The 12,405-nt window shown below is 38.3% G+C and overlaps 1 long non-coding RNA gene across 2 annotated transcripts in view; it reads left to right on the top strand.

Annotated features, from left to right (window-relative positions):
- Positions 1-10,681, top strand: part of LOC141583639 (uncharacterized) — a 29,032-nt gene extending 18,351 nt beyond the window's left edge. For both annotated transcript variants that reach the window (XR_012516397.1, XR_012516396.1), the window contains one exon: positions 10,111-10,681. This is a non-coding gene — a long non-coding RNA (uncharacterized LOC141583639). The remainder of the gene's footprint in view (positions 1-10,110) is intronic.
- Positions 10,682-12,405: the final 1,724 nt, after the last annotated feature.

The raw sequence follows: 12,405 nt of genomic DNA, 5'->3' as shown, positions 1-12,405 counted from the left end.
CACTTCAGATCATCAGGCAATAGTTAGATTCTCATATGGAGTGCACAAGCTAGATCCCTCACATGTGCAGTTGACGACAGAGTTTACGCTCCTGTCAGAATCTAATGCTGGCTGATGTAACAGGAGGCAGGTCTCAGGTGGTAATGCTCACTTGCCTGCCACTGACCTCCTGCTGTACAGCCCAGTTCCTAGCAGGCCGCAGACCAGTCTCAGTCCACGGCCTGGGGAGTTAGGAACCCCTGCTCAGGAAGGTCAGAGCCAAAGACAATTGTAGTGCCAGCAAAGAATTCTACCAGGTGCATCAGGAGATGGCTTAACACCTTTGGAATCCAGGGTCCTCTGGTAGAAGGACATTCTACCGAACCTGCAGGCCAACGTTTCTGTGCATGTAAGGGGCTTATTTTAGGTAGCCCAGGGGTTGTGGTCCTCCACTTATGAACCCCAAATATGTCTGGGGTAACATATGGAAGGAGAGGGAAGATTGTTGGGCATGGAGAATTGCCTCTGAGATGCTACAGAAGAGGCAAGAGAGTCACCCCTGTGTAACACATAAAAATTACGATAAAGAATTGAATTTTGATCTTTTTCATGGACTGGTAATCTACACGACACATACTAAGAATGTAAAATATTTGAGTAAATTAATTAGTAAATACTGTATTCACATAATGTAAGAGATGAGGAGACTACTAACATTAATGATAATTTCAGGCGTTAAAAAGCAAGTATGTACGTATTTTATTCTGAGGGTCTAAAAATACATTATGTCCAGCTAATAATGTAAAAAATTTTCCAGTTCTACCTAATTTTGATGGAGGACAATAATGACTTTTTTTTTTCCAAAATTGAGGCATTAAATGTGTTCCAGAAATACGGACTTTGTCTTAATATTTTACCAATGATATAATCGTTTGGGCTACCTAATGAAAGACTATGATGCCTTTTTTTTTTTTTTAGATGTTTACATAATAGAAGGGAGTCTAGCTTTTAGACAGGGCAAAATTGTCCATGAATATTTTGTAAGACTCCTAGAATGAGTGGAAGATTTTAACCTCTAAGGTCCTTTTGTAATTCTAAAATTCTATGATATTGAAGTGGGATTTAAAAGTTGAGTGAAAAGCTGTTCATGTACAGGGAGAGTTCGATGCTCTCCAGAGGCACATCCAGGCGCAGCACATATGATTTGGGTGGATTAAAGTTCTGTTGAATCAACCTGAGGGAAGCAACACTAGTAAGGGTTGAAGTTTTCTCAAAAGAATTCAATCGATATTGATTTAGTTCAAGCACCGTAAAATTTAAGTTGTAAAAACTGAGTCAATTTCTATTAATTTGATGTCATAACTTTTACTGAGCATTCTAAATTTTCTATCTTTTTAAAAGAAAACCTGGGCTCTTTCCATGTCAGAAAATAGTTTAAGCAAAAAGATTGAGCTCTGAGTGTTTATATGAAAATATTCATGCACTTGTTGTCTAGCCGGCACTCAGGAAATGTTAGCTGTATTGTACTGAGGCACAAACATGTATTTGACAAGAGTTTGCTTTCCTTCAGTCACTGCAGGAGTATTTGTTTTGTTTATTTCTCTACCCTGGAAACCTGGTACTCAACAAGTATTAAACGGAAAATCGGCAATTGTGCTGTGGTAAAATAATAATAATAGAGTAAAATACTATTCTAATCATATTCTACTTTCCCCACCAAATTTCCCATAATAATCATACATTTCAGTAATAGCTCACTTTACTTTAGCAAATATGTTCATATTCATGACAGCATCTGGTCGCACCTATATAGGTAGATAAGTATTCTCATTCTCATCTTATGAATGGCGGAAAAACAGAGGTTCAGGGAGACTAAATAATCCCATTAGTGACTAGGATACACATCCCTACTTCAAGATTCCCTGCTGAGGACATTTCTAATAAACATGAGGGTTTATGCCAGCTTCAGAGTACAGATCAAGAAAAGAGAAAGGCTGAACAATTTCTTCTCCATTTGATGACATTTTGCTTGCTTTTGCTTTGACTTTGTGTCTTCTATAAACCTGCAGTGTAATCTCTATTTCTTCAGTACCTACTTGCAATCATTGTTACATTTTTATGTTATTTGTGAATAAAAATGGTAAGAACTATTTCTTTCACTCCAGTAAGACTATCCAACTTTCTAAATGTAAGATATTTCCAAAGACACTTGTTCATGATGGATCTAGGGCAGGGGGAGGAGAGTCAAGAAAGCGATTGTTCCTATAGTAGTAAAATGTTCCAATGAATGGAAAGACATCGTTGTCTACGTGGTTTTTGAAATTTCCTTTAAGAAGCTTGCTTCAGTGGTTAGCTGTGCAGTGAAAAATTCTTCCCCACGTATAAACAAATTTTCTCTCAGTCTGTGTGAAGCCTATTACATCACATATTTCTGGTCTGTATGGAAACGAAGGACATCTGCTTCTTTGCTTCTTGAGTAGTACTTAGAACATTAAAAAATTGCATTCTCCTCACTCGTCTTTCCTCCGACCTCTTCCGAAGAATTGCACTACAACTTGAAGAGAGTAGTCATTACCTAGGCCACTGAAATTAAAGACATTAGGAAGATTAACCTCTTCTCTTGCTTTTGTAGTAATTGTTTTAAGTACTTTGTTTTTTTTAGGAAGAATTTTTTTAGGTCTAAAATAGCAAGTATATGACCATTTATTAACCTCTTATTCAACCAGGTGATTTGGAACAAAGAGAACAATGGACACCATTCTTCCTCCAGAATAGTTTATGATCTAATTTGGCAGGGCACAATAAACAAGTGTGGTACAGTGAGAGAGTCATTTCATGGTAATACATATTTGTGTGAGAACGTGGCAGGTCCGGGACTGTTTCTTGATCTTATCTAAGTGAGACCTCTCTCAATTCTGCAAGAATAGTATTGTCATCTAGGGAACACTGTGAGGAAAAGGTGTATCTAGGGAGGGATTTTAACGGAGGCATATGATTTAGGAATTAGAGGATTTTTCCATGAACATCAAAAGGTGTCACCAAAGGCAAAGACGTATGAATGAGCAAGCTGTATTCAGAGTGTAGGGAAGTGGGCCACATAAGCTGGAGTCGAAGGTCCAATTTGAGAACAAGATGAACTCAGCTAGCTTATGTTAGATTATAGGGGGCCTTTGAGATTCCTTTGCCCCTGTGGTACTGTCCTATTGCTAAATGCACAATAATTTTCAGATTTTAATGTTCCCTGTAACTCACTTTTTTGTACCTGATTTTTCAGATATTTATCGATCAATAACATGTCTGAATTATGTGCCAAATCAGTGTTTGGTTTCTATCTTTTCTATACAAATTGTGTTTTACCTTTGAAAACAAGTCTTTTTTGCTCTGCATTGATCCCTATTTTATTTATTTATTAATTTTATTGTACTTTAAGTTCTGGGATACACGTACAGATCTTGCAGGATTGTTGTAAAGGTGCACACGTGCCATGGTGGTTTGCTGCCCCCATCCCCCCATCACCCACATCTGGCATTTCTCCCAATGTTATGCCTACCCAGCCTCCCCACTCCCTGCTGTCCCTCCCCTAACTCTGCACCCCCCAACAGAACCCAGTGTGTGATGTTCCCCTCCTGTGCCCATGTGTGCTTATTGTTCATCACTCACCTGTGAGTGAGAACATGGGGTGTTTGGTTTTCTGTTCTTGTGTCAGTTTGCTGAGAATGATGGTTTCCAGATTCATCCATGAACATATGTGTGCATGGGTATTTATAATAGAATGATTTATAATCCTTTGGGCATATACTCAATAATGGGATTGCTGGGTCAAAATGAATTTCGATTTCTAGATCCTTAAGGAATCGCCATACTGTTTTCTACAGTGGTTGAACGAATTTACACTCCCACCAACAGTGTAAAAGTGTTCCTATTTCTCCACATCCTCTCCAGGATCTGTTGTCTCCAGATTTTTTAATGATCACCATTCTAACTGGCCTGAAATGGTATCTCAGTGTAGTTTTGATTTGCATTTCTCTAATGACCAGAGATGATAAGCATTTTTTCAGGTATTTATTAGTCTCATCTATGTCTTCTTTTGAAAGGTGTCTGTTTATATCCTTTGTCCACTTTTGAATAGGTTCGTTTTTTCTTGTAAACCTGTTTTAGTTCTTTGTAGATTCTGGATAGCAGTCCTTTGTCAGATGGGTAGGTTGCAAAATTCCTTTCCCATTCTGTTGGTTGCCAGTTCACCCTAGTGATTGTTTCTTTTGCTATGCAGAAACGCTTCAGTTTAATTAGATCCCATTTGTCTATTTTGGCTTTTGTTGCCAGTACTTCTGATGTCTTAGTCATGAAGTCCTTGCCTGTGCCTATGTCCTGAGTGGCTTTGCTTAGGCTTTCTTCTAGGGTTTTTATGATGTTAGGTCTTATGTTTAAATCTTTAATCTAACTGGAGTTAATTTTTGTATTAGGTGTAAGGAAGGGGTCCAGTTTCATTTTTCTGCACATGGCTAGCCAGTTTTCCCAACACCATTCATTAAACATGGAATCCTTTCCCCATTGCTTGTTTTTGTCAAGTTTGTCAAAGATTAGATGGTTGTAGATGTGTGGCATTACTTCTGAGGTCTTGGTTCTGTTCCATTGCTCTATATCTCATTTTTGGTACCAGTACCATGCTGTTTTGATTACTGTAGCTTTGAGAATGGTTTGAAGTCAGGTAGCGTGATGCTTCCAGCTTTGTTTATTTTGCTTATGATTGTCGTTTTATGGGCTCTTTTTTTTGGTTATATATGAAGTTTAAAGTGTTTTTTTTTTTTTTTTTTTTTCCTAGTTCTGTGAAGAGGGTCAGTGGTAGATTGATGGGGATAGCACTGAATCTATAAATTACTTTGGAAAGCAGGGCCATTTTAACCATACCGATTTTTCCTGACCATAAGCATGGAATGTTTTTCCATCTGTTTGTGTCCTCCCTTATTTCCTTGAGTAGTGGTTTGTAATCCTCCTTGAAGAGGTCCTTCACAGCCTTTGCTAGTTGTATTCCTAGGCATTTTATTTTCTTTGTGGCAATCGTAAATGGGAATTTACTCATTATTTGGCTCTCTGTCTTTTACTGGTGTATAGGAATGCTTGTGATTTTTGCACATCGATTTTGTATTGTGAGACTTTGCTGAAGTTGCTTAGCAGCTTAAGGAGATTTTGGGCCGAGACAATGGGATCTTCTAAATATACAATCATGTCATCTGCAAATAGAGACAATTTAACTTCTTTTTTTCCTAATCGAATACCCTTTATGACGTTTTCTTGCCTGATTGCTCTAGATAGAACTTCCAATACTATGTTGAATAGAAAGGGTGAGATAGAGCACCTTTGTCTAGTGCCAGTTTTCAAAGGGAATGCTTCCAGTTTTTGCTCATTAAGTTAGATGTTGGCTGTGGGTTTGTCATAAATAGCTTTTTTTAATTTTGAAATGTGTTCCATTGATACCTAGTTTATTGAGAGTTTTTTTTTTTAATTTTTTTTATTTTTTTTATTTTTATTTATTTATTTATTTTTTTTAGCATCAAGGGCTGTAGAAGTTTGTTGAAGGCCTTCTCTGCATCCTTTGAGATGATGTTTTTTTTTTTCTTTGTTTATGTGATGGATTACATTTATAGATTTATGTATGCTGAACCAGGCTTGCATCCCCGTGGTGAAGCCTACTTGATTGTGATGGATAAGCGTCTTGATGTGCTGTTGGATTCAGTTTGCCAGTATTTTATTGAAGATTTTTGCATCAATGTTCATCATGGCTATTGGCCTGAATTTTTTTCTTTTAGTTGTATATCTGCCAGGTTTTGTCTGAGGATGATGATGGTCTCGTAAAATATGTTAGGGAGTATTCCTTCTTTTTGTATTGTTTCGAAGCGTTTTAGAAGGAGTGATATGAACTCCTCTTTGTACATCTGGTAGAATTCTGCTGTAAATCCATCTGGGCCTGGAATATCTTGGTTGGTAGGCTATTAATTACTGCCTCAACGTCAGTCCTTATTGTTGGTCTATTAAGGGATTAACTCCTTCTTGATTTAGTCTTGGGAAGGTGTAAGTGTCCAGGAGTTTATCCATTTCTTCCAGATTTACTGGTTTATATGCATAGAGTTGTTTGTAGTAATCTCTGATGGTAGTTTGTATTTCTTTGGAATTGTTGGTGATACCCTTTTTATCATTTTGTATTGCATCCATTTGAGTCTTCTCTCTTTTCTATGTCATTAGTATGGCTATCTTGTCTATTTTGTTGACCTTTTCAAAAAACCAGCTGCTTGATTTACCGATTTCTTGAAGAGTTTTTCTTTGCCTCTATCTCCACTTCTGCTCTCATCTTAGTTACTTCCTGTCTTCTGCTAGGTTTTGAACTTTTTTTGATCTTGCTTCTCTAGCTCTTTCCATTTTGATGATAGGGTGACGATTTTACATCTTTCCTCACTTCCAATGTGGGCATTTATTGCTATAATTTTTCTCGTAGTCACTGCTTTAAATGTGTCTCAGAAATTTTGGTATGTCGTGTCTTTGTTCTCATTGGTTTCGAAGAACATCTTTATTTCTGCCTTCATTTCATTGTTTATCCTGTTGCTGTTCTGGAGCAAATTGTCCCGGTTCCACGTACTCGTGTCGTTTTGAGTGACTTTCTTAATCCTGAGTTCTAATTTGATTTCACAGTGTTCTGAGAGATTGTTAGGATTTTCGTTCTTTTGCATTTGCTGAGGAGCGACTTACTTCCAATTATGTGGTCAGTTTTAGACTAGGTATCATGCAGTGCTGAGAGGAATATATATTCTGTGGATTTGGGGTGGAGATTTCTGTAGATGTCTGTTAGGTCCACTTGGTCCAGATCTGCGTTCAAGTCCCGGATATCCTTGTTGATTTTCTGTCTTGTTGATCTGTCAAATAGTGACAGTGGAATGTTAGTCTCCCACTATTATTGTTTGGGAGTCTAAGTCTCTCTGTGGGTCTTTGAAAACACCGCATGTTCTCACGCATAGGCGGGTGTTGAACAGTGAGAACACATGGACACAGGGAGGGGAGCACTACGCACTGGGGTCTGTCGGGGAGAAACAGGGGAGGGACAGCAGGGGGTGGGTAGTTGGGGAGAGATAGCATGGGGAGAAATGCCAGATACAGGTGAAGGGGAAGAAGGCAGCAAATCACACTGCCATGTTGTAGCTATGCAACAATCTTGCATGTTCTTCACATGTACCCCAAAACCTAAAATGCAATTTAAAAAAAGGGAGTATTCCTTCTTTTTGTATTGTTTCAAAGAGTTTTAGAAGGAGTGATCTGCTTTACGTATCTGGGTGCTTCTGTATTGGGTGCATACATATTTAGGATACTTAGCTCTTCTTGCATTGATCCTTTTACCGTTATGTAAAAGACCTTGTCTCTTTTGATCTTTGTTGGTTGAAAGTCCATTTTATCAGACCAGGATTGCAACCCCTGCTTCTTTTTGCTCTCCATTTGCTTGGTAAATCTTCTTCCATCCCTTTATTTTGAGTCCATGTGTGTATTTGCACATGAGATGGGTCTCCTGAATACAGAACAACAAAGGATCTTGACTTTTTATCCTGTTTGTCTGTGTCTTTCAATGGGTGCATTTAGACCATTTATATGTAACATTAATATTGATACGTGCCAATTTTATCCTGCCATTTTGTCACTGGTTGGTGGTTTTGCCCGTTAGTCGATGCAGTTTATTCGTTATGTCCTTGGTCTTTACCTTTTGATACGTTTTTGTAGTGGCTGGTAGTGGTTGTTCCTTTCCGTGTTTAGTGCGTCTTTCAGGAACTCTTGTAAGGCAGGTCTGGTGGTGATAAAATCTCTCAGCAGTCGCTTGTCTGTAAAGGATTTTATTTCTCCTTCACTTATGAAGCTTAGTTTGACTGGATATGAAATTCTGTGTTGAAAGTTCTTTTCTTTAAGGGTGTTGAATATTGACCCCCACTCTCTTCCGGCCTGTAGGGTTTCTGCTGAGAGATCCACTGTAAGTCTAATGGGCTTCCGTTTGTTGATGACCCAACCTTTCTCTTTCTAGCTGCCCTTAACATTTTTTCCTTCATTTCAACCCCGGTCAGTCTGATGATTATGTGCCTTGGGGTTGCACTTTTTGAGAAATATCTTTGTGGTGTTCTCTGTATTTCCAGAATTTGAATGTCAGCTTGCCTTGCGAGGTTAGGGAAGTTCTCTTGGGTAATATTCTGAAGTGTGTTTTCCAGCTCGGATTCATTCTCCCTGTCACATTCAGGTACGTCGATCGTGCATAGATTTGGTTTCTTCACATAATCCCATAGGTCTTGTAGTCTTTATTCATTTTTGTTCACTCTTTTTTTTCCTCTAATGTGGCCTTCTCATTTTATTTCATAGAGTTGATCTTCAATTTCTGATATTCCTCCTTCCACTTAATTGATTAAACTACTAAAATTGGCGTGTGCTTTGTGAAGTTCTCCTGCTGTGTTTTTCAGCTCCATTAAGTCGTTTATGTTCTTCTCTAAGCTGGTTATTCTAGTCAGAATTTTGTCTAACCACATTTCAAGCTCAGCGCCTGGATTGTTGAGTAAATTTATCAATCGGAACTTTCATAAACCTATGGTTTTGAACTAATTTTATTACCTGAACTGGAAATTGACACACAAAATTGACAGTGCATGGAAAAGATGATAAGCAGTTTTCTAGAATTAAAATAGAACGTGATCTTTACTTACTCAAAGAATGCTCAACTCAAGGGGACAGAGATCACTCACTTTGACTGCATGAGCTACGGGAGGTAGAGACAACTTTTTGAAAATACAGAGCTAAAACTGTCCGTGCTTTGAATGCTAGACAAGATTTTCAGAATACACAGCTAAAACGGTCCCCGCTTTAGCTCTGTATTTTGAAAAAGTTGTGTGCTCTTCAAAGAGAAAGCTACATTTGCTGTGACTTTGGCTTTGAGGGGAAATGGGATGATGAGTGAGAGGGTGGTCACTGAAACCAGCTCATTTCACACTGACCACTGAGGCCACATCTCTCAGGTGAGAAGCAAAGTGAGAATTTGAACCAGGCACATTCTCCTTAGAGACAATGAGCCAAAGACAGGTCCGATGGAATCTAATGTCTTTTCATGATGACATCAATCACATCAAGCTCTCGTTAAGCCATTGAAGTGTCACATTGGGTCTGGGGGAGGCGGTGCACACTGTGGAATTACACGTCCGAAGATTTGGATTTGATTTCCAGCACTCTGCCAGTCAGTCTGCCAGGAACTTTCAAGCGACAAGCCTTAGACGAGGACATTTCTGTCTCTGATTCCAAATTATTTCACAGGGATTTATGTGGGCCTTAAGGCCCACTGGGGAAACATCCCTCTGCCAGCTCAGTGCCTGCTTTCTTGGTTTGACTTGTCAATCTGGACTGAATACACCTTTGGTTTTGGATTGACTCTATTACCTCTCCTAGAAATTAACACACAAAACTGACAGCTGATTGACAAGATGAGAAGCAGTTTTCCAGAATTCAAATTGAACTTAATCCTTTCTTAATAAAAGAATGCTCAATTCAAGGGGACAGAGATCACTAGTTTTGACTTCATGAGCTATGGCAGGTAGAGACAACTTTTTGAAAATACACAGCTAAAACTGTCCGTACTTTGAATGCTAGACAAGGTTTTCAGAATACTGCTGTGTATTTTTAAAAGTGGCGTGCTCTTCAAAGAGAAAGCTACTTTTTCTGTGACTTTGGGTTCGAGGGGAAATAAGAGTCCTCTTCAGTCAGCAGGGACGACACCTGAGTCCTTTGCAGTTCCCTTGTCTGCCTCTGAGGGTGAAATGAGAGTGGTCACTGTCATCATGAGCCGTGTCTGAAAGAATTATTCACATTTCCTACGAGAATAGACGGCTGAAATAGAGAAAGGCGTGTGTTTTTTTGGAGCATGGACTGGTTCAAAGCCCACCTCAAAACACTAAGTATTTTGCTGAACACGAGAAGTGGTGTGTGCGGCCTGTGTTTGGGTGTTTTTTGTGTCACTGTGTGTGTGTGTGTGTGTGTGTGTGTGTGTGTGTGTCTGTCTGTCTGAGGGTCTGTGTGTCTGTGTTTCTGTCTCCATTCCTGAGCAGCAAATCTTTTTTCCTCTTTTAGCATGTTACTCAGAATTGTGGATGAAGCCCAGCACTCCTGAAAACACTATACATGTATGGTTGAAGGAAATTTTCTTGATGATGAGTGAGAGGGTGGTGACTGAAACCAGCTCATTTCCCATTGACCACTGAGGCCACATCTCTCAGGTGAGAAGCAAAGTGAGAATTTGAACCTGGCACATTCTCCTTAGAGACAATGAGCCAAAGACAGGTCCGATGGAATCTAATGTCTCTTCATGTTGACATCCATCACTTCAAGCTCTCCTTAAGCCATTGAAGTGTCACATTGGGCCTGGGGGAGGCGGTGCACCCTGTGGAATTACACGTCCGAAGATTTGGATTTGATTTCAAGCCCTCTGCCAGTCAGTCTGCCAGGCCCTTTCAAGTGACAAGCCTTAGGCGAGTCCCTTTCTGTCTCTTTCCCGATTCCTTCACAGGGATTTATGTGGGCCTTAAGGCCTACTGGGAAAAGATACCTCTTCTGACTCAGTGCCTGCTTTCTTGATTTGACTTGTCAATCTGGAGTTGAATACACCTTTGATTTTGGATTGATTCTATTACCTCTCCTGGAAGTTAACACACAAAACTGACAGTTGATTGACAGGATGAGAAGCAGTTTTCCAGAATTCAAATAGAACTTAATCCTTTCTTACGAAAACAATGCTGAACTCAAGGGGACACAGATCACTCGTTTTGACTTCAAGAGCTATGGCATGTAGAGACAACTTTTTGAAAATACACAGCTAAAACTGTCCGTGCTTTGAATGCTAGACAAGTTGTTCAGAATACACAGTTAAAACGGTCCCCGAATTAAGTGATTTAGTATTTGTATTTTTGAAAATATCACAGCTTTGGGGTTTATTTGTATTATATTCAAAAAAACAACTAAGAGTCGTATTTGTATTTTTGAAAAAACCACAGCTTGGGGGTGTATTTGTATTATTTTCAAAAATACAACAGAGAGTTGTATTTGTATTTTTGAAAATAACACAGTTTGGGGGTGTATTTGTATTATTTTCCAAGGTACAGCTAAGGGTTGGATTTGTATTTGTAAAAATAACAGAGCTTGGGGGTGTATTTGTATTATTTTCAAAGATACAACTAAGGGTTGGATTTGTATTTTTGAAAATAACACAGCTTGTGGGTGTACTTGTATTGTTGCCCAAGATAGAGCTAAGGGTTGTTTTTGTCTTTTTGAAAATAACACAGCTTGGGGGTGTATTTGTATTTTTTTCCAAGTTGCAGCTAACTGTTTTATTTGTATTTTTGAAAATAACAGAGCTTGGGGGTTATTTGTATTATTTTCCAAGATAGAGCTAAGGGTGGTATTTGCATTTTTGACAACAACACAGCTTGTGGGTGTTTTTGTATTATATTCCAAGATACAGCTAAGGGTTGTATTTGTATTTTTGAAAATAACACAATTTGGGGGTGTATTTGTATTATTTTCCAAGATACAGCTAAGGGTTTTATTTGTATTTTTGAAAATAACACAGCTTGTGGGTGTATTTGTATTATTTTCCAACATACAGCTAAAGGTTGTATTTGTATTTTTGACAATAACACAGCTTGGGAGTGTATTTGTATTATTTTCCAATATACAGCTAAGGGTTGTATTTGTACTTTTGAGAATAACACAGCAAGCGGGAGTATTTGCATTATTTTCCAAGATACAGCTAAGGGTTGTATTTGTATTTTTGACAATAACACAGCTTGGGGGTGTATTTGTACTATTCTCCAAGATTCAGCTAAGGGTTGTATTTGTCTTTTTGAAAATAACACAGCTTGGGGGTGTATTTGTATTATTTTCCAAGATACAGCTAACGGTTGTATTTGTATTTTTGACAATAACACAGCTTGTGGGTGTATTTGTGTTATTTTCAAAGATAGAGCTAAGGGTTGTATTTGTATTTTTGAAAATAACACAACTTGGGTGTGTATTTGTCCTATTTTCCAAGATACAGCAAAGGTTTGTATTTGTATTTTTGAAAATAACACAGCTTGTGGTTGTATTTGTATTATTTTCCGAGATAAAGCTAAGGGTTGTATTTGTATTCTTGAAAATAACACAGCTTGGGGGTGTATTTGTATTATTTTCCAAGATACAGCTAACGGTTGTATTTGTATTTTTGAAAATAACACAGCTTGGGGGAGTATTTGTATTATTTTCCGAGATACAGCTCTGGGTTGTATTTGTATTTTTGAAAATAATACAGCTTGTGGGTGTATTTGAATTTTTTTCAGAGATACATTTAAGGGTTTTATTTGTATTTTTGAAAATAACCGAGCTTTTGTG

Source organism: Saimiri boliviensis, chromosome 2, assembly GCF_048565385.1.
Source record: "Saimiri boliviensis isolate mSaiBol1 chromosome 2, mSaiBol1.pri, whole genome shotgun sequence".
Classification (NCBI taxonomy): Eukaryota; Metazoa; Chordata; class Mammalia; order Primates; family Cebidae; genus Saimiri; species Saimiri boliviensis.
The sequence above is the reverse complement of the archived record's forward strand: the minus strand, read 5'-3'. Positions and strand labels throughout refer to the sequence as shown.